The sequence below is a fragment of the Mobula birostris genome, chromosome 1 (genome assembly GCF_030028105.1).
Source record: "Mobula birostris isolate sMobBir1 chromosome 1, sMobBir1.hap1, whole genome shotgun sequence".
Lineage (NCBI taxonomy): Eukaryota > Metazoa > Chordata > Chondrichthyes > Myliobatiformes > Myliobatidae > Mobula > Mobula birostris.
In genome coordinates, this window is record NC_092370.1 from 51,310,338 (window position 1) to 51,336,521 (window position 26,184).

The 26,184-nt window shown below is 39.7% G+C and overlaps 1 protein-coding gene across 7 annotated transcripts in view; it reads right to left on the minus strand.

The window, feature by feature from the left end:
- sntg1 (syntrophin, gamma 1) overlaps window positions 1-26,184 on the minus strand; it is a 533,050-nt gene that overhangs the window by 331,878 nt on the left and 174,988 nt on the right. The window contains exon 1 of one of the 7 annotated variants that reach the window (XM_072255026.1): window positions 7,677-7,771. The exons of the other annotated variants lie outside the window; for them this stretch is intronic. The gene's annotated coding sequence lies outside the window, so the exon portion shown is untranslated. Of the gene's footprint in view, window positions 1-7,676; window positions 7,772-26,184 lie in introns of those variants that run through there. 7 annotated transcript variants of the gene reach the window in all.

Below are 26,184 nucleotides of genomic sequence, written 5' to 3' on the forward strand. Positions count from 1 at the left end.
TGCAAGACACCCAGAAGTTTAATTTACAGGTTGAGTCTGTGTTAAAGAAGGCAAATGTAATGTTAGCATTTATTTTAAGGGGAATAGAATAGAATATAAAAGCAAGGAGATAATGCTGAGCTTTTATAAGATACTAGTCAAGCCGCACTTAGGGTATTGTCAACAGTTTTGGGCCCCATATTTCAGAAGGGATGTGTTGTCATTGGAGAGAGTCCAAAGGATGTTCAAAAGGATGATTCCAGTAATGAAGAGGTTAATATATGAGAAGCGTTTGGCAGCTTTGGGCCTGTACTTACAGGAATTTAGAAGAATGCAGGGGGATCTCATTGAAATCTACCGAATGTTAAAAGGATTAGATAAGGTGGATGTGGAGAGAATGTTTCCTATGGTGAGGATATCCAGAACTAGAGAGCACAGTCCCAAAATTGAGGGGCAACCTTTTAGAACAGATGTAAGGAGGAATTTCTTTTAATCAGAGAGTAGTGAATTTGTGGAATGATCTGCAGCAGACAGTGGTGGAGGCCAAGTCCGAGAGTATATTTAAGGTGGAAGTTGATAGTTTCCTGATTGGTCAAGGCATCAAAGGATATGGCAAGAAGGCAGGTGTATGGGGTTGAGTGGGATCCGAGATCAGCCATGATGGAATGGCAGAGTAGACTCGAAGGGCTGAATGGCCTAATTCTGCTTCTCTGACCTATAGTCTTATTCCTTAAACACAAACTATAAAGCATAAGACATTTCTTGAGCATAAAACATTTGTTAAACAAAGGATTTGCAATTACTATAAACTAGAAAGACATACCCTTGAGTTGCAGATGAACAAGTGATCCACTGCAGAAACCAAAGCTGGAGGAATGGATTCTAGTTCACCCTAATCTTAAGCAATTTAAGAGCCAGCTTATCTGTTTGAAACAAACCATTGTCAACAAGCCATTAAACAACCCATTCCCTTATGCTGTAATTCTGAACGGCAATAAACAGGTGCGGTGAGTTTCCATAGGCAGAACATGTTCTAAATGCAGTTATTTTTAAAGTCATTCTACAGAGAGTATTTTTTTTAACTTCAAGCATATTACTGCATTTCATTTACATTTTAAGATCTGAAGACTGACTTGTATTTATGACTAGAAGTCAAACAACTGTTACTTGGGTTTATTTAGAATTGTTTCTGATCTTCAATTGGTGGATGCTGTGTTTAGAAAGCCTAGATTACCAAACAACCAAGGAGTGAATATCCATCACAGTACACTTACACAGGGTCAGGGTCAGCTCTTCACTGTCCCGCTTCAAACTGTATGCTTGTGATAGCAGCATTATTACAAAGCAGGTAAGCTGCACCACTCTCCTGTCCTGAAGCATGGTTTCAACACAAAATACTGACAATTCCTTTCCTCCCACAAACACTGCTCAAACTGCTGAGCTCCTCCAGCAGAGTTTTTTTTGTTGTTGTTGTTGAATCAGAGGAAATTCTTGTAGTGATAAAGGAGTTATCTAAGAAATGTAGGCCTTTCACCTGTAACAATTTAGTTGTTAATTATGTCCTTAACATGCTGTTTTATTCTCATCAGTGTTAGCATTCCAATCAGTCATATTTTTGGTTGTGTCCTATACATTTAAGTACTACCATTAGACCTTATTTTCTGTTTATAATATGCCTATAGAAGTCTCTTTAAAGTCCATATACCATCTATTCCAGGACTACTCCTGTTCATAATGTTGACTACAACATGCAGTCTGTAGCAGGAGAATGAAGAGTTAGCTTCCAGACAAGTGTTCTACTTTGTACATAAACTATTTCCTCCCTTAATGTCCATATACAATACCTTGATGAATTTATGAAGATGTTTCAAATTGGTAACACAGAAGGAATCACAAGTATTTTTCCTGTAAGGTTGTTGTCAGAGTCTGAAAGTTATACCAAATAAAAACTAGCCCTTCGGCCCAAATGGTCCCGAAAAGATTCTCATCTCAGCTAGTTCTACTTGATTGCATTTGGCAGTACTAAACCAATAAATGGCCAGTGATGTCCAAAGCCAACAAACATCAATTCATCAGTTTCAATGTCAACTGATAAAATTGTGCTTGGTATGCTTTCATTTCCTAACCTTGGGTATTGAGTTTTCTGTTTAAGCTGCAGCTATACCATTGCCTGAGGTGGAATAAATTCTTGAATAAGATTTTCATCAATTTTCCAATTTTGTATTTGAATTTGAATGTCAAGTTTCGTAAACTCAACAGCTTTGACCAAATTTGTTTGCCTTCCATTCCTTCAGCAAACCTATCATATAAGACACTTAGAAAGGGCTTCAAAATTGAACTCAATGTTTCCTCTAATATGTAATGACCAGTGTGTGCAAAAATCTTGTGCACTGCCATTTTTTTTTGTTCAGTGACAACAACGTGTGAGCACTAATTTTTTAAGTGGAAGTAAACCTGACACTATTTTATGGATAATAAAACTTACTGCTTTAAATGAACTAGCAGTTCTTTTGTGCTTCAAGTCCTTTGCTTCTTTGGAATTTAACATAGTGAATCAATAATTTCTTCTGTAAAAACAATATAAATAAGCCAGTTCTAAAATCTGCAGACAAATCATCGCAAACTTCACATTGTCAACACTGTCCGCATCAGAAGGAAATGTGATTGTGTATGATCATGAAATTTACATAACGTGCCAATGAGGTAGCAGGCTGACAACCTTTTGTGCATAGTTTAAATTCCTTTGTGCACTAGCAGCAAAAGATGTGTCCAGGTGTACCTTAGAGGGAACATTGATTGAAATGTAAGAACAAGTTATTTAATGAAGTAAAGTACCCATATGTAGTCTAGTCTTGACACTGGCTCTTTATGCCTGAACTATAGCTTTCAACAATCTTTGATGGTAACAAGTAAGATTATTCTTCTAGTTTCTGGACAGTATCCTCTAACAAGAGATCTTCACCTTGCCTGGTGTAATTAAATGTACACGTATCATAGCTTTCGGCCTCTGTCAGAAGTATAGCCTCTTTCTACACTGTCATATCCCATCATTTTGGACTTCCGTAATATCACCTCCTTCAATTCCCACAGTATTCACTTTAAAGTACAGGGCCATTTATGCAACTTGCTAGTTGAATGGTTCTTGAGCTTATTCTGACGATTGCATTAGGCCCAATCTGGGCAGCCATGTTCTGTCGTCAATTTCAACAGTGACACTGTCAAGTTTAGTGCATTTGATGGTGGTGAGGTACACAGCCTGATGCCCTTTGTCCCTGTGTTTCAATGTAAAAAGCAGTCTTGCTGGTAACTGTGGAAACATTAACCATAAGGTTCCAGGTGAAAATTCAGTCCTGGTGCTGCAGCTTCCCTAAAACTTGCTGTGCAAGGTTCATCCATGTTCAAAAATCAGGCCATAAGACATAGGAGCTAAATTGGGCCATTCCACACATTGGATCTGCTTCACTATTCCTTCATGGCTGATTCATAATCACTCTCAACCCTCATTCTCCTGCCTTCTCCCCTTAAGTGGTGTCACAGCAACAACCTTGCATTCAATTGTCAGCATGACCAAAGAGTTGATTGTCGATTTCAGAAGGGGTGAGGAAACACGAACCAATCCTCATAGATGAATGAGAAGTGGAAAGAGTGACCAATTTCAGGTTCCTAGGTGTCAAATTCTCTGAGGGTCTAACCTGGTCCCAACATATCGATGCAGCTATAATGAAGGCAAGACAGTGCTGTATTTCATTAAGAGTTTAAAGATATTTGGTTTGTCACCTCAAATGCTTGAAAACTTCTGCAGATGTACCAGGGAGAGCATTCGGACATGCTGGGTCACCATCTGGTACGGGGGTGCGGGGGAGGTGCTACTGCACAGGATTGAAAGAAGCTATAGAAAGTTGTAAAACTAGTCAACTCCATCTTGGGTACTTGCCTTCATAGTATGCAAGACATCTTCAAGGAGCAGTACCTCAGAAAGGTGGCATCCATTATTAAGGACCCCCATCACCAAGGAAATGCCCTCTTCTCACTGTTACAATCAGGAAGGAGATACACACTCAGTGATTCAGGAACAGCTTCTTTCCCTCTGCCATCCGATTCCTAAATAGACATTGAACTCATGAACAATACCTCACTTCTTTATTATTTCTGTTTTGGCACTACTTTTAATTTAATTTAATTTAATTTTAATTTTATTTTAACTATTTAATATGTATGTGTCTGTGTATATATACACACATATTGTAATTGATTTACTTATTTCTGACAACCTATGATACCCTCACTAATTAAGAACTTTCCAAAGTCTGCTTTAAATATACTCATTGGCCACTTTACTAGGTACCTCCTATACCTAATACTGTGGCTGCTGAATGTATGTTCATGGTCCTCTGCTGCTGTAGCTCATCCACTTCAAGGTGCGCTGTGTTGTGTGTTCAGAGATGCTCTTGTGCACCCAACTGTTGTAATGTGATTATCTGAGATATAGTATGTCGCTTTCCTGCTTGAACCAGTGTGGCTGTGGAGGCCAAGTCATTGAGTATATTTAAGGCAGAGATTGATAGATACTTGATTTGTCAGGACATGAAGGAATACAGGGAGAAGTTAGGAGATGGGTCCTGAGAGAGAAATGGATCAGCCATGATGAAATGGCAGAGCAGACTTAATGGGCCTACATCTGCTCCTAAATTTTATGGTCTAAGGTGCTCTTACCTACAGTACTACAACGTACTGGATTTTTTTGGTTTCCTTTTTGTACCAATCTCTGTAAACTCTGGAGATGCTTATGCATTAAAATCCCAGGAGATCAACTGTTTCTGGAGATACTCAAAGCAATTAGCACCATCAATCATTCCACTTTAAAAGTAACTTAAATAACATTATGTTCCGATTCTGATGTTTGGGCTGAACAACAACTGAACCTCTTCACCATGTTGCATGCTTTTATGGATTGAGTTGTTGCCACATGATTGGCTGATTAGATATTTGCATTAACAAACAGGCATACAGTTGTACCTAATAAAGTGGCCACTGAGTGTTGTGTCCTTTGGTCCTAGAATTCCCTGTAACAGGAACCATACTGTCCACATTCATTATATCTAGGTCTTTCAATATTTGATAGATTTCAATGAGATCCCCCCCCCCCCCCATTCTTCAGTACTCCAGTGAGCCAAATGATCTCCTAATGTTATCCTGAAATTCCTGGAATGAGGAATTACACCTCTGAACCCTCTCCAATGTCAGCATATCTTTTCTTAAATGAGGGGTCAAAAACTACTCACAATACTCCAAGTGAGGCCTCATCAGTGCCTTATAAAGCCTTAGCATTACATCCTTGCATTTTCATTCAGCTCCTCTCAAAATGAATGTTAACTTTGCATTTGCCATCTTTACCACCAACTCAAACTGCAAGTTAACCTTTAGGGAATCCTTCATGAGGACTCCCAAGTTCCCTTGCACCCCTGATTTTTGAATTTTCTGCCCATTTATAAAATAGTCTATGCTTATATTCCTTCTGTCAAAATGCATGACCATACACTTCCCTACACTGTATTCTGTCTGCCACTTCTTTTCCCATTCTTCCAATCTATCTAAGTCCTTCTCAGACACCCTTCTTCCTCAAAACTACCTGCCCTTCCAGCTTTCTTCAAATCATCTGCAAACTTGGCCACAAAATAATCACATTTTTCATTCAAATCATTGACATATAGCATGAAAAGAAATCTTTCCAACATGAACCCCTGTGGCACACCACTAGTCATCGACAGCCAACCAGAAAAGCCCCCTTTATTCTCATTCTTTGCCGCCTGCCAGTCAGAAAATTTTCTATCTATGCTATTACCCTTCCTGTAATACCATTGGATCTTATTTTATTGGCAGCCTCGTGTATGGCACCTTATCAAAGGCTTCTGTGTGGCACCTTCTCAAAGGCCTCTTACAAAACCCTGTATTGTAGTCCATCTGGTCCAGGTGACTTATCCACCTTTCATATCATTGGCTAGCTTACCTTCAAGGCCCCAGAAAACTCTTCTCTTGCCTTCCTCAATGGAGTGGGGTATCTCCTATGAGACTCTGAGGACTTATCCAACTTAATGCTCTGTAGGAGAAACAACACTACCCCCCACGTTCTTTACCTTGTTGAAGTGTTTTGAGAGGTTGGTAACAGAACATTTCAATTCTGCCTGAAAAGTGACTTGGACTTGCTCCAATTTGCCTACCAGCATAACAGGTCCATAGCAGATGCTATTCCATTGTCTCTTCACTCAACCCTGGAACATCTAGACAATAAAGATCCATACATCAGGATGCTCTTTATCAACTACAGCTCGAGATTCAATATTATCATCCCTCCTAACTAATCAATAAGCTTCAGCACCTTGGCCTCAATACTTCTTTGAGCAATCTGATCCTCGATATCCTAACTTGCAGGTCCCAGGCAGTTCAGACTTGCAACAACATCTCCTCCACAATCTCCATCAGCACTGGTGCTCCATAAGGCTGCATGCTTAGCCCTCTGCTCTACTCATTTTTCACTTCTAACTATATGGCTAAGCATAGCTCCAATGTCATAGTTAAGTTTGCTGATGATATCACTGTTGTAGGCAGAATCAAAGGTGGTATATAGGAGGGGGATTGAAAATCTGGCTGAGTGGTGCCACAACAACAACCTCTTACTCAATGTCAGCAAGACCAAGGAACTGATTATTGACTTCAGGAGAAGGAAAACCGGAGGTCAATAGAACAATCTTCATCAGAGGTCACAGATCGAGAGGGTCAGCAATTTTAAATTCCTTGAAGATACCATTTCAGAAAGCCTGTCCTGGGCCAAGCATGTCGGTGCAATTGTGAGGAAAGCACAGCAGTGCCTCAAGTTCCTCAGGAGTTTGCTAAAATTTGGCATGACATTTAAAACTTTGACATACTTAAATCCCCAATGACCATTGTAACATTGTTTTTTTATACATTACATCCCTTTTCTGTCACCTGTTGTAATTTGTACCACATTGCCTGGCTGCTGTTCGGAGCCTGTATATAACTCCCGTTCAGGTCTTTTTACCCTCGCTGTTTCTTAACTCTGCCCACATCTTCTGATCCCATGTTACTTCTTTCTATGGATTTGATTTCATTTTTTACCAAAAAAATGCCAACCCACCCCACCCACCTACTTCCCTGCCATTTCAATACAATTTGTACCTTTGGATGTTCATCTTCGAGCTGTGATCTTCTTTGAATCTCTACTCTGTGATGCCAATAATGTCATATCTGACAATTTCTAACTATGCTACAGGACCATGTATTTTTTTTTGCATACTGTGTGCATTCAGATATAACACCTTCAGTCCTGCATTCACCGCTTTTCTTTTCAATTTTGTCTAAATGTTGCCTGAAGTTAATTTCAAGACTTTTTTTTAGCTTATTCTTTATTCAATAGACTTTCCTGCACTTTCCTTCCAATTTTTCTTTGTCCATCATTTTCCAAGCTGTTGCATCTACCCCTCTACTACTTAGTTTAAAGCAATTCACCAGGAATATGGTTTCAGCATGATTCAGATGGAGCCCGTCCCATCAGAACAGCCACCCCCTTCCCCAATACCATATCTACTGCTCCATAAATTCAAATCCACTTCTCGCACACTAATCTTATTAATCCTATGCCACTTTGCACACAACTCAAATAACAATCCAGAGGATATTACCTTTTTGGTTCTGCATTTCAATTCAGTCTTTAGCTGCTCAAATTCCCTTAGCAGAACATCTTACGTTGTTCTCCCTGATGTGTAGGAGTCTGGAGTCTCAGCTTGCATTCTGATACGGTAGTTGAAATGATCTGCCTCGCAAATAAACAGTTAACTTTTTTGACGTATATATAGAGTACTGACATATATTTTGAAGATATTACCTTCATCTTAGGCAAGAGCTTTGTCTTGAATATTGGACACATGTGAACCCTAAGAGTATTATGCAGTTGAAAATACGTAGAACTCCCTCTCTAGAGATCAAGAGCATGATGCACATTCAACGTAAGTAGTCTGGACATGTTCCTAGTAAATTTGGGCATGAAAAGTGTCTGTTCTATTTCAAATTCCACAAGTGTTTTGTTTCTGCTGTTTGAACAGCTGTTGCAGCATCATTGAAAGCAATATTATCTGTTCCTATTTAATAGTACTTTTGATTTGCTTCTTCCAGAATCTTAACATTGATATTGTCTAATTAGAGACCTGAGCTGCTGAATATAAAGCTTTGAACCAGATTCCCGGGTGAAGTAGTATGCTTGAAAATCCACAAATAACAACCAGCCTACTTTCCTTTAAAAATTAGTTTAATTCAGCTGTTATTTTCAAAGCAAATGATGTGTGCTAATCTGGTTTGTACACCAATCTACAGAAATAATTAAACAAGATTACCAACTTGTTTAAACTAACCTGCTGTCAGAAATAACCTGACAATTTAAATAGCCCAGTGTCATAACTATTTGACGTTCTTTTAAAACTAATAGTGTTTTCTTGATATTCATAAAAGGAAACAACTGCATCTATAATATACCATTATATCCCTTTTAGGACATTCTCAAGAGTTTGTTTCTGTAAATTGGGAAAACAGCTGCCATTCGGGCAGAGTAGGTTCACACAAATAACTTGCATTGGATGACCATTGCTCAGAACAGTGGACAACAACATCACTATTCTTTGAAACCACATCCTGGGATGTTATGCATCCATTGAAGAACCAAGCAGTTGAGCCTTCGGTTTATAACATCAACCAAAAAAAGCTTTTTCCAATGGCACAAAATGCAGAGCTAGAACATGAGCTAGAACTCTGCATTCAAGTCTCTGGCGTGAACTCGGGTATCAGAATGCTACCATCCGTTCCCCAGCCTACTGCAGTCGAAGGGCAATGAAGAGAGAAAGGAGCAAGATCTTTTTCTCAGGTCTTAAGGAAGCTAATTTACTCAATTCCATCACTGTATCTGCAGCACAGTGGCAATCATGGGAAATCTTTTGTTTAATTATACACTTTTTCCACTTTTGTACAGCAATGTAAAAGCTTAAGATCATTTGCAGTGAAAACTGCCAGTCCTTATGAAAATTAAGTAACAATCTAGGATGCTTTCTGTTTGCTTATTTATTTTTATTTGGATATATAGCATGGCAACAGGCCCTTCTGGCCAATGAGGCCACACAGCCCAATTACAACCATGTGACCGATTAACCGACTAACCTGTACATCTATGGAACGTGGGAAGAAACCAGATTACCCGGGGGAAACCCACCTGGTCACGGGCAGAATGTACAAACTCCTTACAGACAGTGGCAGCAATTGAACCTGGGTAACTGGCACTTTGATAGCATCTTGCTAACCACTATGCCACCGTGCCAACCCAGAATTGTTTGCTTCTAACAATGCTATATACATGAGCAGCAATATACAGGAGATGTAATCAGCAAGATTAGGAAAATGATTGTGTGCAAGTAGCAGGCACGCAGAGCTGTTCTTGTTCCTCTTTGTAAATACAGTTGTACAATGTTGCTGAAATACCCACAGGTTCCTTTGTTACCTTTCTTCTTCCTAATGCTAAATTTGTCAGACTTATGGATTTTCAGATCTTTGATCTAGATTTTAAAACACTCCCTGCAGCTATATGTAAACTCGTATGTTGGTAAAACCTGGGTAGTTCTGATCAAAATATATATTTGTTTCTGATAGCCAAAAGCAATTAATAATTTACTGGTAGCTCCTAAGTTCACATATTCATAAATCCATAGATATTTAAGTTATATAGTGCAGAAATAGACCATTCAACCCCAGTTTTATGTATCGTCCAAGATACTCGTTTAAACAGATCTCATTTGCCTGCATTTGGCCTATATTCCTCTAAGTTTTTTTTTCCTGCTTTGATTATACCTGTCTGTACCATTTGCTCTGGCATCCTCTATGTTTAAAAATACTTTTAGACTCACCACTTTGAGAGATAGACTGTCACTATCTACCCTGCCAATGCTGATAATTTTATAAGCTTCTATAAGGACACCCCTCACCCTCTTCCACTTCAGAAAAACAGTCCCAGCTTATCCAATTACTCCTTATAGATAAAGTCTTCAAGTCCAGGCGACATCCTTGTGAATCTTTTCTGTTCCTTCTCGAGCTTAATCACATTCTTCCTGTAGTGTGGTAACCGGTCTGCACACACACAATACTGTACTCCAAATGCAACCTAAGCAGTACTTTATACATTGTAGCATGACAACGCAACTCTTGTACTCATTGCCAAGATCAGTAGTGGCAAGCATATCATATTCTTTCATCACTAGCATGTCTACATGCATTGCCATTTTCAGGGAATATGTACCTGTACCCCTAAGTCCATGTTCAACAGCTTTCCCCAGAGCCATTCCATTCACTGTTTGTTTTGGCTTGGCTCAACTTCCAAAGATGCATCATTTTACACCTGTCTGAGTTGAATGTCAGCTGCCATTTCTTTGCACACTTGCTCAGTTGATCAATGCCTTTCAGGTGACGGAGGTATGTGTTGGTAAGCACTTCGGGTCCAGTGATCACAATGCCATTAATTTCAATATAATTATGGAGAAGGATAGGTCTGGACCCAGGGTTGAGATTTCTGATTGCAGAAAGGCTAACTTTGAGGAGATGCAAGAGGACTTAGAAGGAGTGGATTGGGACAATTTGTTTTATGAGAAGGATGTAATAGAGAAATGGAGGTCATTCAAAGGTGAAATTTTGAGGGTTCAGAATCATATGTTCCTGTTAGGTTGAAAGGAAAAGTTAAAAGTTTGAGACAACCATGGTTTTCAAGGGATATTGGAAACTTGGTTCGGAAAAAGAGAGATAGCTACAATAAATATAGGCCGCATGGAGTAAAAGAGGTGCTCTAGGAATATAAAGAATGTAAAAAGTATCTTAAGAAAGGAATTAGAAAAGCTAAAAGAAGATACGAGGTTGCTTTGGTGAGTAAGGTGAAAATAAATCCAAAGGGTTTCTACAGTTATGTTAATAGCAAAAGGATAGTGAGGGATAAAATTGGTCCTTTAGAGAATCAGAGTGGACAGCTATGTGTGGAACCGAAAGAGATGGGGCAGGTTTTGAACAATTTCTTTTCTTTGGTATTCCCTAAGGAGAAGGATATTGAATTGTGTAAAGTAAGGGAAATAGGTAGGGAAGTTATGGAAACTATGATGATTAAAGAAGAGGAAGTATTGGCGCTTTTAAGGAATATAAAAGTGGATAAGTCTCCAAGTCCTGACAGGATATTCCCTAGGACCTTGAGGGAAGTTAGTGTAGAAATAGCAGGGGCTCTGACAGAAATATTTCAAATGTCATTAGAAACGGGGATGGTGCCAGAGGATTGGCGTATTGCTCATGTTGTTCCATTGTTTAAACAGGGTTCTAAGAGAAAACCTAGCATTATCGGCCTCTGAGTTTGACGCCATTGTCGGGTAAATTGATGGAAAGTATTCTTAGAGATTGTATATATAATTATCTGGATAGACAGGGTCTGATTAAGAACAGTCAACATGGATTTGTGCATGGAAGGTCATGTTTGACAAATCTTATTGAATATTTGGAAGAGGTTACAAGGAAAGTTGATGAGGGTAAAGTGGTGGATTTTGTCCATATGGACTTCAGTAAGGCCTTTGACAAGGTTCCACATGGAAGGTTAGTTAGGAAGGTTCAATCGTTAGGTATTAATATTGAAGTAGTAAAATGGATTCAGCAGTGGCTGGATGGGAGACGCCAGAGAGTAGTGGTGGATAACTGTTTGTCAGATTGGAGGCCGGTGACTACTGGTGTGCCTCAGGGATCTGTACTGGGTCAAATGTTGTTTGTCATCTACGTTACTGATCTGGATGATGGGGTGGTAAATTGGATTAGTAAGTATGCAGATGATACTAAGATAGGTGGTGTTGCAGATAATGAAGTAGGTTTTCAAAGCTTGCAGAGAGACTTAGGCCAGTTAGAAGAGTGGGCAGAAAGATGGCAGATGGAGTTTAATGCTGATAATTCTGGGGTGCTACATTTTGGTAGGACTAATCAAAATAGGACATACATGGTAAATGGTAGGGCATTGAAGAATACAGTAGAACAGAGGGATCTAGGAATAATGGTGCATAGTTCCCTGAAGGTGGAATCTCATGTGGATTGGGTGGTGAAGAAATCTTTTGGTATGCTGGCCTTTATAAATCAAAGCATTGAGTATAGGAGTTGGGATGTAATGTTAAGATTGTACAAGGCATTGGTAAGGCCAAAATTGGAGTATTGTGTACAGTTCTGGTCACCAAATTATGAGAAAGATGTCAACAAAATAGAGAGAGTACAGAGAAGATTTACTAGAATGTTACCTGGGTTTCAGCACCTAAGTTACAGAGGAAGGTTGAATAAGTGGGTTTTTATTCTTTGGAGCGTAGAAGGTTGAGGGGGGACTTGATAGAGGTATTTAAAATTATGAGGGGGATAGATAGAGTTGAGATGGATAAGCTTTTTCCATTGAGAGTAGGGGAGATTCAAACAAGAGGACATGAGTTGAGAGTTAGGGGGCAAAAGTTTAAGGGTAACATGAGGGGGAATTTCTTTACTCCGAGAGTGGTAGCTGTGTGGAACGAGCTTCCAGCAGAAGTGGTAGAGCCAGGTTTGATATTGTCACTTAATGTAAAATTAGATAGCTATATGGACAGGAAAGGAATGGAGGGTTAGGGGCTGTGTGCAGGTTGGTGGGACTGGGTGAGAGTAAGCGTTCGGCATGGACGAGAAGGGCCGAGATGCCTGTTTCCATGCTGTAATTGTTATATGGTTTTATGGTTAATTCTAATAAAGAATTTAATGATTTAGAATAATTTCAAATCAATTTGCATCATTCAATTCCAGAATTGTCTCATCATGTCTTGAATTGCACTTCTGAAGTGAGAGTAACTGCTCTTCGTATCAAGAGAACATTTTCATTGGGTGCACCACTAATTATCAAGCCTCTAGGAAGTGATAGAAACCTCCCCATGGGCTGGAATAATACCCAGCACTGAGGAAAATGGATGTGTTGTTGGAAAACGCCTCTGTCCTAAGCCACTATCATCGGTCATGATCAGAGCAGCATTCAAGACCCAATCAGCTTCGGTTGTGTTATCATTCTACCTTCTTTTTGATGAATATATTGCATTTTACAATATTCTATGCAGATTTAGCTTACTTGGTGAAAGAAATAAATGCCACATGTAACAATGCTTTATATTGGATTGTGTACTCTGCAACACTGGTCTACTATTTCTCTTGTTAAGTTAACTAGGTTTGACTAATAATTAGCTAAATAACTAATATTTTTGTGAATTCAATTACCTTTTGCATTTTTTAAATATGTATGCAATGAAATAACGCAAGGAGCATACAAATATTCAGTGTTTACTCTTCTCTGTAATAATTTCGATTAGTTGGTTTACCAGTTATTGACAGCGAACAACCCACTTCAAGACTAGCAAAACCATTAACATTGCAATCAATTTCTACCTTTAAGTGTTTAAAAGTATTTGGTTGTCTTACTAGAATGTGAAATGAAATGGAATACATTACAATACTTTAATTGGATAAACCATGCCAGGTTTCTTTTTCATTAAGTTTCCATTACTGTACATTATTTTGGGTCGAAGAGAGATCCTAATCTTATTTCTGCTCTGAGACTGCAGCAACATTTATAAACAAGACTCACTACAAAGACTCATAAGCTGCTTAAGTATCCAATAAAGTCTTGTCTGTGTTTCTATGTTGTGGGAAGACAATTCCCAAAACATAGCTGAATAGTTTAACAATGGAACCTATTTCTTCTGTGACACAAAAGCAGCTTATTGACTGAAGAGAGTCCAAAAAGATCATTTGGGACATGATAGCCAAGCTCTATTATTTGCATATCATTTGTAATTTATCACCATTCAGCAGTTCTGTAAACTCTAGTGTTGTTATTACTTAATAAATAAAGCTTTCTATTCAAATAGAAAGTCTCATGCATTAACCATAAGCAGCATTAGTTACCAAATTTACAGCACTTCATTGTGAACTATGAGGAAATCTGCTAGTAATGTCTAATTTTAAATTAATAAGTAATAAGAGGTATTAATAGGTAATAATAAATTAATTGCCTTTGGCCAGTGAAAACAACAGTTAAAATCAAGTGACTTTGGTGAGTTTGTTGCCTGGAGCAAGAGCCTGACTGACAGTGACATCGTTAATATATGTTAATTGAGGTGGAATTGCACAGAGAGGCAATAAGACAAAGCCAATAGCTTATAAAAACAAAATATGGGTGAATTGGAAATTTGCAGTAAAATATATATAATCTATTCACCATTAATTACTCATAAATAAGAACAGAGAGCATTGGAAATACTCATCAGGTAAAGCAGCATCTCCAGAGAGAGAAAGAGATTAAAATATTCATCCCAATAAAACTGCCTGTGTCCAACGACAGAGGAGTGCAAGTATTCCTCAAAGCCTCAAGGTCAGTCTAAGGTTCTGCTGCCTTTGACTCTCCATTGTCAAAATCCCATCCTTCACTCTAACTCTCATTAATCTGCTCCTCACCTGGCAATGATATTTGATGTATATTTGATGTATATTTTGGCTGGATATCCGACCAGCGAAATAATAAAATTAGTATTAAAACAGGAAGTTCAATAACTCTGCTTCCACTCCACTCTTCCATACGTGCAACAGATTATTCAGAGATTAAATCCATGCTGTGGTTAAAGCAAAATAACTTCAGTTCTGTTCACCACCGCCGTGGAACACTGGTTGCATATTACTTATTGTCTTGGTAAGTGTATTCCTGTTCTATTTCCAATATTTCATTTTACTCAACCATAGATCTCTCCAGATTTCAACTTTATTGTGTGTGCTTTTTTAAAATCATGTTTCTCATAAAAGTCCTCTTTCATATCCAATGGTATTTTCTAAAGGAAAGATTTGAATAGAGGATTTAGAAGTGCAGCATTTGTCAGCTCTGTTTTCCATGTCACCTGGCACTTAAATGTTAAACTTTGGCACGGCCATCTGAAACATTTTCCATTTCTTCTGCCTGCCTGACAGTAAAGAGCCCATAATTACCTGGATTCTGATGCTTTCTAGCCCAGACCAACTTCCAAAATTGCGTTCAAACAGTTGAAACTCCATTTGCTACAATCAGTCAACATCAGCCATTGATTAGGCTTGAGGCAGTTCAGAAACATTTGCATTCACTCCTTCTGAATCAGCTGTAATAATAGATGATAGATGGAGCCATCTGTTAGCAAATAGACTATAACTTAATTTCACTGGGACATCAACCTTCTAAATTAGGGCAGTGGAATAAAGCCTCAAAGTTCGAAATACACGACTACTTTTCAGGAGGTGGAAAATGCAGTAGTCTGCCACGGTGCCTCACAGCAAGCGTATTGGCAAATTAACTATTATACAATAGAGTTAATCTTGAACAGCTGGCACCCCAGATCTTGGGAAACCGGTATTTCAAGGGAGTCAAATACAATTTTGGTGAATAGGTCAGTTTATGTAATACACTCCTTGAGTTTCTCCCAGTCCAGCAAACTTACTTTTGTCTCCACTGCTCATTCCATTCCCATTGTCCAGTAAACAAGGTTAAGGGAGTTGCTCACTGTGTCACACACTGCCCTGCATGGCTAATGACCACTAAGAAAGATCTTCCTTTTCACCAGCTAGAATTTAGACCTGCAACCCACCACCTCTCATCCAGCATCAGGACTCCCTCCACCAAAGATAGAAATCAGACCACTCCTCATTTGCAGACACTGGGCCCCAATTTCCTTAGTGGTCTTGCAGAGATTTGCAGACTCAGGCTCTAGCCATTGGGGCTCAACTTTTGGACTTCCAATCAATCTTTGGACTTCACTCTAGACATCCAATTAACTTTTGGGCTTCGATCTTTGGTACCAACTCAGGACTTGTGATGATAACAACTCCCAGAACTTCCTCACTGGTCTATCAGCCCAACAATGCTCTCGCCCCTCGCCTTTGAATACAGAGCGGAGGCTCAGACTCTGGCCTGTCCTCTAATTCCCCTCAGACCCCCAAATTTGTTTTTGAAAAAAAAATGAACATTACAGAGTATTAATGGTGAATATACAGCTCAAAATTAATGAACATTAATGAACATTACAGAGTATTAATGGTGAATATACAGGCACTGCACAAAGTGTGTCCAGGTTCCTCCATTGCCAGTTAATAGATCGGATCTTTCTCTTTATCTGCTTGAACTCCAATTATTAATCTGGTTCTGCTTGATGGAAACAATTCTGAACAGAGCCTCATCCAGTTTCCATTTGTATTTTGCTTCACTAAATTAGGGCATTGACAGAAAGCATGAAATGAATTAACCACAAAAACAAAGCATACTTTGAAAGCTTTGACATCTATTCCAGGGAACAGGAAGTTTTATCAATGGGTGAGTTTTGTGATAGTGGGCTAAAACGAAGTGAGATTGTATAAAGGTAAATGGATGTACCTGACCCTTTTCAGTCTCCATCATCCTCATTTTAGGGCAGCAACTACATTTCTAAATCATTAGCGCTTTCATGGAATGATCAAAGATACACAACAATATGAGGTGAGTTAATTCATCAGCATTCGTGCGAATGCTGACACTCCTACAATCTACTATTGACGGTTATTTTTTTCAAACAATTATCAATTTCCTAGTTAAATAATGCACTAATCATTACTTCAGTAGTTACATAAGATAAAATATTCCATGAGCTACTATTGTTCAGCACAAAAAAACTTATTTCTCTCTTCCCTATTCTCCCTGCTACAGAAAATTACCTTGTGTATGTTTCTTTCTTTTCTAGTATGGACACAAGGTCTAAGAAACATCAACAGTTTCTCTTTGCACGGATGCTGCCCAACATATGCAGTCCATCCAACAACGTTAACCGAAATCAATTCTATCTAACATCAGGCAAGGTGTAATTTCTTTATTCCACCCAATTTCATTGCACCTTCTCGAACAATCCCAGGTACATCCCAATATTTCCAGCACTGGTGAAAGCTCTGAACAATAGCAAAAACAAGTAAGAATGCAGAATTGGAAGTCAGAAAGCGATTACTGTGTAGAACTTTGTTTGCAGTAACATTGTTGGAATTAGTTGCCTATTAAATTAATCAAACAAAAGGCAAATGCATTTCCAGAAAGGAGAAAGGACAAATGGAATACTAAATTAACTGGACAGAATGAAATATGGCCACAAAAGTGTGATTGTTTTACAAATGATCTTTTCCATTTCTCAAAAGTAGTTTTTTAGTATCACAACTTTATGATTCTGTAATTATATTTTGTAATCTTTTCACATTGTATAATCTGAAACTATTTTATATTCCCTTCATGAAGCTGTGAATATTGATTTACAAGGAACATTTATTACCAATTGTATTACATCAATGTGAATGGAATTATGTGGTACAAGAAATGTATTTCATCAACCTAAAGCTATTTAATGATATCATAATGATTCGGAAATATAATGATGTGTTTTCATAAAGATATTAACTTTAATCAAAGCTTATTTTGTTTCTTTTATGTCAGAAGATTTTTTGATAATTTGATTATTCCTTTTGCAATTTTCATTGCCTCAAGAGGATTTTAAAATTCATCTACCAGAAATCACATTTAAAATCATTTCCTGACTTAAATTTCATAACACAACTGCAAAATAATTTCTATTTCTGTGCAATGCAATTTATCATTCAGACACATTTTCATGAGCCAAATGATTTTACTTTCAGTTGCTAAACCCTCAGAACTTTTTACAGCACAGGGTTTTATGAGAAGCAAGTGGGAAGATGATCATTTAGGCAATTTTTGCTAACGTGAATGAAACCCAAGCAGGAGCATCATCTCACTTGTATCCAGGAGATGAGCTGGTAGAGGTACAGCATCAAGTTAATTTTATCTGCCACAAGTTTTAAAGCACTTTCCTTATGGTCATTTCACTTCTAGGATTCTGGGACTACTCCTTTAGCATGATTTAAGCTTCAGTATTTAAAAAGCCGGTTCAAAGATGAAGGAGTTGTTGGGGTAAAGACACCAGGATGATGGGAAATAGAAGTGAAATATTTAAGGACTACACGCAGTGATGTCTGCCTCAATGGAGTAAGATGGAAATAACGTTCCCTAGGTGTGGGAAACTGAAGCTTTTAATGAACCAAGATTACTCAACTATAACAAGTATCACCCAAATAAGGAGGAAGCCTGTCTTTTGAATTTCTTCTTTAAAAATGCAAGACAAAGTGAAATATGCCATTTTTTTTTATCTTCAGATGGTATATCAAGTGATATATACCTATTAAAACATCCCATTTTGTCATCTTCAGTCTCTGCTTTTAACTAAAATGGATGATTATAATCCAGGTCTCTTGTTTAGTTTTTGAAAAACTTTATGTATGACAATTTAGGAAGAACAATAAAGAACTTATTTGGTTCAAATAACTGTGCACATGTTTTGTCAAAATCATTTTGAGTTTTATTCACATTAATGACTATTGGCACAGCATATATGGACTTGCCCATTGTTGGAGAGTTGGATTGTTCTGGAGCTTCCAGAAATGACATACCTTTGAAAACATCCTGAAAAGAAACATAAAATGACAATAGGTTTATCAATTATAAATTATACACTCATCATCTAATTTGAGGAGATAGCAAAGTAATAGCAAAGATCTAGTGGGAAGAAATTGCAGGTCATGTGTTAAAACATCCTAGTTTATGCCAGAGCAGAGTTGGTGTCTCCAGGGACTGATGACATACTTTTCTTGCATTTCAAAATTAATTTGTTCAGGTACTTAGTGAAATCTTAATGACTCACTGAAAGTGACGCTGCATTTCACCAGCATTAGAAATTCATTGGGCTGGAGAAAATGTGACAGAGATTAACTACGAAAGTGACTTTCTGTGCTGGAATTAAATGAGGTATCTTCTAACCAGGAAGCTCAGAGTATTGATTTCAAATAGTTTTTGCAGGTGTTATAACTAATGATGTCTCCTTTATTGTAACACTGAAATGCTTAAGTACTTAATCTGGCATCACAATTGTGAAAAATCCTTAAATTCTCTCTTCTCATTCATCAACGCTGTTTTTTTTTTCCTAAACTATTTCTCCAAAACATTCTTTAATTTCATTTCTTCATCTGTAGCAGAAACAACTGAAAACTACTTCCGAGGAATGATGAGAAGCTTTGAGCTGACAAGTCCTGACCTGTACAAGTTAGTGTTGTTTGACAAGGAAGTTACCATTACTGGCATATAACAGAAAAAAAGGATTCTTATTGGAAAGGACTGCTTTTTAATGGTAGTTATTGAATTGAAGAATTAAAAATTCATGGCCTTCATGAAATTCACTAGTCTGCTCAGACAGTGGCAGGTGATTGATGTGGAAGAATCTTTCAACAAACTTTTCTCTATACAAGTTAATGCAAGGTTCTACCATCTAGGGGTAGAAATTGCACTATTCTTCATTGTCACATAAAATGATCAACCTAATGCCTTTTTGCAAGAATAACATAAGGAGCAAGAATTTCAATGGCAATGTTCTGGAACAGTATTTGCATACTTCCCTGTTCAAATCCAGTTTAAAATAAAATGCAAACAACAGAAAAGCTGCAGGTACTGGAAATCCAAACAACACACACAAAAAGCTTGGCAGGCCAGGCACTGTCTATGGAAAAGAGTATAAGAGTATCTGAGTCCCGATGAAGGATCTCAGCCAGAAATGTCAACTATGCTCTTTTCCATTGATGCTGCCTGGCATGCTGAGCTCCTCCAGCATCTTGTGTTTGTTGCTTAAATTTAAATGGCGGTTTCCTGTTGAAATGTTAGAAATTCTCAGAACTGCCACTATTTATCCCAAAGGCTTCACCATCCACCACTTAGGTAGAAGAGCTAAGTCTCCTAAAAGTCTAGGAGGTGGAGCGTATCATGGTGGACTTTAATATACATAGATTGGGAAAATCAGCCTGGTACTGGATTACAGGAGAGGGAATTTCTACAGTGCTTATCAGATGACTTTTTAGAGCAGCTCACGTTTGAGCCCACTAGAGATCAAGATCTGGACTGTGTGTTCTGCAATTAGCCAGAATTGATTAGAGAGATTAAGGTAAAAAAAAAACCTTAAGGGGCAAATGATCATAATATGATCAAATTCATCCGGAAATTTGAGAAGGAGAAGCTACGTCTGATTCGCAGTCAGATGTATCAGTATTACAATGGAGTGAAGGTAATTACAGAGGCAGGAGAGAGGAGTTGATCAGAAATGATTGCAAAAGAGCACTGGCAGGGATGACGGTAGAGCAGCAATGGCTGGAATTTCTGGAAGCAATTTGGAAGGCACAGGATATATACATCCCAAAGAGGAAGAAATATTCTAAAGGGAAAATGACACAATAATGGCTAACTAGTCAAGTCAATGCTACAGGTGTTATGGGGGACTTCAACATGCAGGTAGACTGGAGGAATCAGGTTAGTACTGGACCCCAAGAAAGGGAGTTTGTGGAGTCCCTCCGAGATGGATTCTTAGAACAGCTTGTACTGGAGCCTACCAGAGAGAACGCAATTCTAGATTTGGTGTTGTGCAATGAACCAGATTTGATCAAGGACCTCGAGTTAAAGGAGCCATTAGGAGGTAGTGACCATAATATGATAAGTTTTAATCTACAATTTGAGAGGGAGAAGGGAAACTCGGAAGTGTCAGTATTACAGTTGAACAAAGGGAACTATGGTGCTATGAGGGAGGAGCTGGCCAAAGTTCAATGGAACAATCCCCTAGCAGGGATGACAGTGGAACAGCAATAGCAAGTGCTTCTGGGAATAATGCAGAAGGTGCAGGATCAGTTCATTCCAAAGAGGAAGAAAGATCCTAAGGGGAGTAAGGGGAGGCTGTGGCTGATAAGAGAAGTAATGGACAGTATAGAAATAAAAGAGAAGAAGTATAACATAGCAAAGATGAGTGGGAAGCCAGAGGATTAGAAAACTTTTAAAGCAACAGAAGGTAACTAAAAAGGCAATACGCGGAGAAAAAATGAGGCACGAAGGTAAACTAGCCAAGAATATAAAGGAGGATAGTAAAAGCTTCTTTAGGTATGTGAAAAGGAAAACAATAGTTAAGAGCAAAATTGGGCCCTTGAAGACAGAAGCGGGTGAATTTAATATGGGGAACAAGGAATTGGCAGACGAGTTGAACAGGTACTTTGGATCTGTCTTCACTAGGGAAGACACAAAAAATCTCCCAGATGTAATAGTGGCCAAAGGACCTAGGGTAATGGATGAATTGAAGGAAATTTATATTAGGCAGGAAATGGTGTTGGATAGACTGTTGGGTCTGAAGGCTGATAAGTCCCCAGGACCTGATAGTCTGCATTCCAGGGTACTTAAGGAGGTGGCTTTAGAAATCGTGGATGCATTGGTAATCATTTTCCAATGTTCTATAGATTCAGGATCAGTTCCTGTGGATTGGAGGGTGGCTAATGTTGTCCTTCTCTTCAAGAAGGGAGGAAGAGAGAAAACAGGGAATTATAGACCGGTTAGCCTGACGTCAGTGGTGGGAAAGATGCTGGAGTCAATTATAAAAGATGAAGTTACGACACATCTGGATAGCAGTAACAGGATCACTCTGAGTCAGCATGGTTTTACGAAGGGGAAATCATGCTTGACTAATCTTCTGGAATTTTTTGAGGATGTAACTATGAAAATGGACAAGGGCGAGCCAGTAGATATAGTGTACCTGGACTTTCAGGAAGCCTTTGATAAAGTCCTACATAGGAGATTAGTGGGCAAAATTAGGGCACATGGTATAGGGGGCAGAGTACTGACATGGATTGAAAATTGGCTGGCTGACAGAAAACAAAGAGTAGCGATTAACGGGTCCCTTTCGAAATGGCAGGTGGTGACCAGTGAGGTACCGTAGGGTTCAGTGCTGGGACCACAGCTGTTTACAATATATATTAATGATTTAGATGAGGGAATTAAAAGTAACATTAGCAAATTTGCCGATGACACAAAACTGGGTGGCAGTGTGAAATGTGAGGAGGATGACATGTGAGGAGAATGCAAGGTGACTTGAACAGGCTGGGTGAGTGGGCAGATGCATGGCAGATGCAGTTTAATGTGGATAAATGTGAGGTTATCCGCTTTGGTGGTAAAAACAGGAAGGCAGATTATTATCTAAATGGAGTCAAGTTAGGAAAAGGGGAAGCACAACGAGATCTAGGTGTTCTTGTACATCAGTCACTGAAAGCAAGCATGCAAGTATAGCAGATAGTGAAGAAATCTAATGGCATGCTGGCCTTCATAACAAGGAGAATTCAGTATAAGAGCAAGGAGGTCCTTCTGCAGCTGTACAGGGCCCTGGTGAGACCACACCTGGAGTACTGTATGCAGTTTTGGTCTCCAAATTTGAGGAAGGACATTCTTGCTATTGAGGGAGTGCAGCGTAGGTTCACAAGGTTAATTCCCGGGATGGCTGGACTGTCATATGTTGAAAGATTGGAGCGACTGGGCTTTTATACTCTAGAATTTAGAAGGCTGAGAGGGGATCTTATTGAAACATATAAGATTATTAAGGGATTGGACACGCTGGAGGCAGGAAGCATGTTCCTGCTGATGGATGAGTCCAGAACCAGAGGCCACAGTTTAAGAATAAGGGGTAGGCCATTTAGAACGGAGTTGAGGAAAAACTTTTTCACCCAGAGAGTGGTGGATATATGGAATGCTCTGCCCCAGAAGGCTGTGGAGGCCAAGTCTCTGGATGCTTTCAAGAAAGAGGTGGATAGAGCTCTTAAAGATAACGGAATCAAAGGTTATGGGGATAAGGCCGGAACTGGATACCGATTGTGGATGATCAGCCATGATCACAGTGAATGGCCGTGCTGGCTCGAAGGGCCGAATGGCCTACTCCTGTACCTGTTGTCTATTGTCAAAGCCAACATAACAGCCAAAGAGAGGGTAAACAGAGCAAAGTTTAGTGGGAGGTTATGGATTGGGAAACTTATAAAAACCAATAAAAGACAACTAAAATATCATTAAGAAGGTAAAGATGGAATATAGAAGTAAGCCAGCCAATAATATTAAGTAAGTTACTGATAGTTTCTTCAGATTCATGAAATGTAAAAGAGAGATGAAAGTGGATATTGAACCACTTGGTAATGGGCAACACAAAAGTGGTGGATGAACTGAGTAAGTATTTTGCATCACTCTCCACTGTGGAATACACTCGCAGTATGGTGGAAAGAGTGAGAATAAAGGGGGCCTTTTCTGGCTGGTTGCCAATGACTAGTAGTTTTCCACAAGGGTCTGTGTTGGGACTAATTCTTTTCATGTTATATGTCAATGACTTGGATGATGGAATTGATGGCTTCATTGCAAAGTTTGCAGACAATATGAAGATAGGTAGAGGGAGAGGTAGTTGTGAGGAAGTAGCAAGGCTATAGAAGGACTCAGATTATGATAATGGGCAAAATAATGGCAGATGGAATACATTGGCAGGAAGTGTATTGTTATACACTTTGATAGAAGAAATGAAAGGGTTGACTATTTTTTAAAAGGAGAGAAAATACAAAAAAAACTGGGATGCAGAGGGACTTGGGGGTTCTTGTGCAGGATTACCTAAAGATTAATTTGCAGGTTGAGTCTGTTATGAGGAGGCAAATGCAATGTTAGCATTTATTTCAAGATGACTAGAATATAAAAACAGGGATGTAATGTTGAAACTTTAAAAAGCACTGGTGAGGCCTCACATAAAGTATTTTAGCCTACTGACTCTCACAGCTATCTGGACTATTCCTCTTCTCACCCTGTCTCTTGCAAAATTGCCATCCCCTTCTCGCAATTCCTCCATTTCCGCCGCATCTGCTCTCAGGATGAGGCTTTTCATTTTAGGACGAGGGAGATGTCTTCCTTTTTTAAAGAAAGGGGCTTCCCTTCCTCCACTATCAACTCTGCTCTTAAATGCATCTCCTCCATTTCATGTACATCTGCTCTCACTCCATCCTCCCGCCACCCCACTAGGAATAGGGTTCCCCTGGTCCTCACCTACCACCCCACCAGCCTCTGGGTCCAACATATTATTCTCCGTAACTTCCACCACCTCCAACGGGGATCCCACCACTAAGCACATCTTTCCCTCCCCCCCCCTGCATTCCGCAGGGATCACTCCCTACGCAACTCCCTTGTCCATTCGTCCCCCCCATCCCTCCCCACTGATCTCCCTCCTGGCACTTATCCGCGTAAGCGGAACAAGTGCTATACATGCCCTTATACTTCCTCCCTTACCACCATTCAGGGCCCCAAACAGTCCTTCCAGGTGAGGCAACACTTCACCTGTGAGTCGGCTGGGGTGTTATACTGCTTCCGGTGCTCCCGATGTGGCCTTTTATATATTGGCGAGACCCGACGCAGACTGGGAGACCACTTTGCTGAACACCTACGCTCTGTCTGCCAGAGAAAGCAGGATCTCCCAGTGGCCCCACATTTTAATTCCACGTCCCATTCCCATTCTGACATGTCTATCCGCGGCCTCCTCTACCGTAAAGATGAAGCCACACTGAGGTTGGAGGAACAACACCTTATATTCCGTCTGGGTAGCCTCCAACCTGATGGCATGAACATCGACTTCTCTAACTTCCGCTAATGCCCCACCTCCCCCTCGTACCCCATCTGTTACTTATTTTTATACACACATTCTTTCTCTCACTCTCCTTTTTCTCCCTCTGTCCCTCTGAATATACTCCTTGCCCATCCTCTGGGTCCCCCCCTCCCTGTCTTTCTTCCCAGACTTCCTATCCCATGATCCTCTCGTATCCCTTTTGCCAATCACCTGTCCAGCTCTTGGCTCCATCCCTCCCCCTCCTGTCTTCTCCTATCATTTTGTATCTCCCCCTCCCCCTCTAACTTTCAAATCCCTTACTCACTTTTCCTTCAGTTAGTCCTGACGAAGGGTCTCGGCCTGAAACGTCGACTGCACCTCTTCCTAGAGATGCTGCCTGGCCTGCTGTGTTCACCAGCAACTTTGATGTGTTGCATAAAGTATTGTAAGTGGGTTTGGGCCACTTAGAAGGGATGTGCTAAAATTGGAGAGGGTTCAAAGGAGTTTCATGAAAATTATTCCAGGCTTGTCATATGAAGAGCGTCTGATGGCTCAAGTCAAGTCACTTTTATTGTCATTTCGACCATAACTGCTGGTACAGAACATAGTAAAAATGAGACAACGTTTTCCAGGACCATGGTGCTACATGAAACAATACAATAACTACACTGAACTACGTAAGAAAAAACACAAAAACTACACTGGACTGCAGACCTATCGAGGACTGCATAATGTGCACAAAACAGTGCAGGCACTACAATAAATAATAATAAATAATAAACAAGACAGTAGGCACAGTAGAGGGCAGTAGGTTGGTGTCAAGCCAGGCTCTGGGTATTGAGGAGTCTGATGGCTTGGGGGAAGAAACTGTTACATAGTCTGGTCGTGAGAGCCCGAATGCTTCGGTGCCTTTTGCCAGATGGCAGGAGGGAGAAGAGTTTGTATGAGGGGTGCGTGGGGTCCTTCATAATGCTGTTTGCTTTGCGGATGCAGCATGTGGTGTAAATGTCTGTGATAGTGGGAAGAGAGACCCCGATGATCTTCTCAGCTGACCTCAGTATCCGCTGCAGGGTCTTGCGATCCGAGATGGTGCAATTTCCGAACCAGGCAGTGATGCAGCTGCTCAGGATGCTCTCAATACAACCTCTGTAGAATGTGGTGAGGATGGGGGGTGGGAGATGGACTCTTCTCAGCCTTCGCAGAAAGTAAAGACACTGCTGGACTTTCTTTGCTATGGAGCTGGTGTTTAGGGACTAGGTGAGATTCTCCGTCAGGTGAACACCAAGAAATTTGGTGCTCTTAACGATCTCTATGGAGGAGTCGCCGACATTCAGCGGAGAATGGTCGCCCTGTGTCCTCCTGAAGTCAACAACCATCTCTTTTGTCTTGTTTACATTCAGAGACAGGTTGTTGGCTCTGCACCTGTATTCACTGAAATTCAGAAGAACGTGGGGAGACTTTATTGAAATCTATTGAATGGTGAAAGCCCTTGACAGAGTGGGTGTGGAGAGGACGTTTCCTATAGCGGGGGAGTCTAAGACCAGAGGATACAGCCTCAAAATAGAGGGGT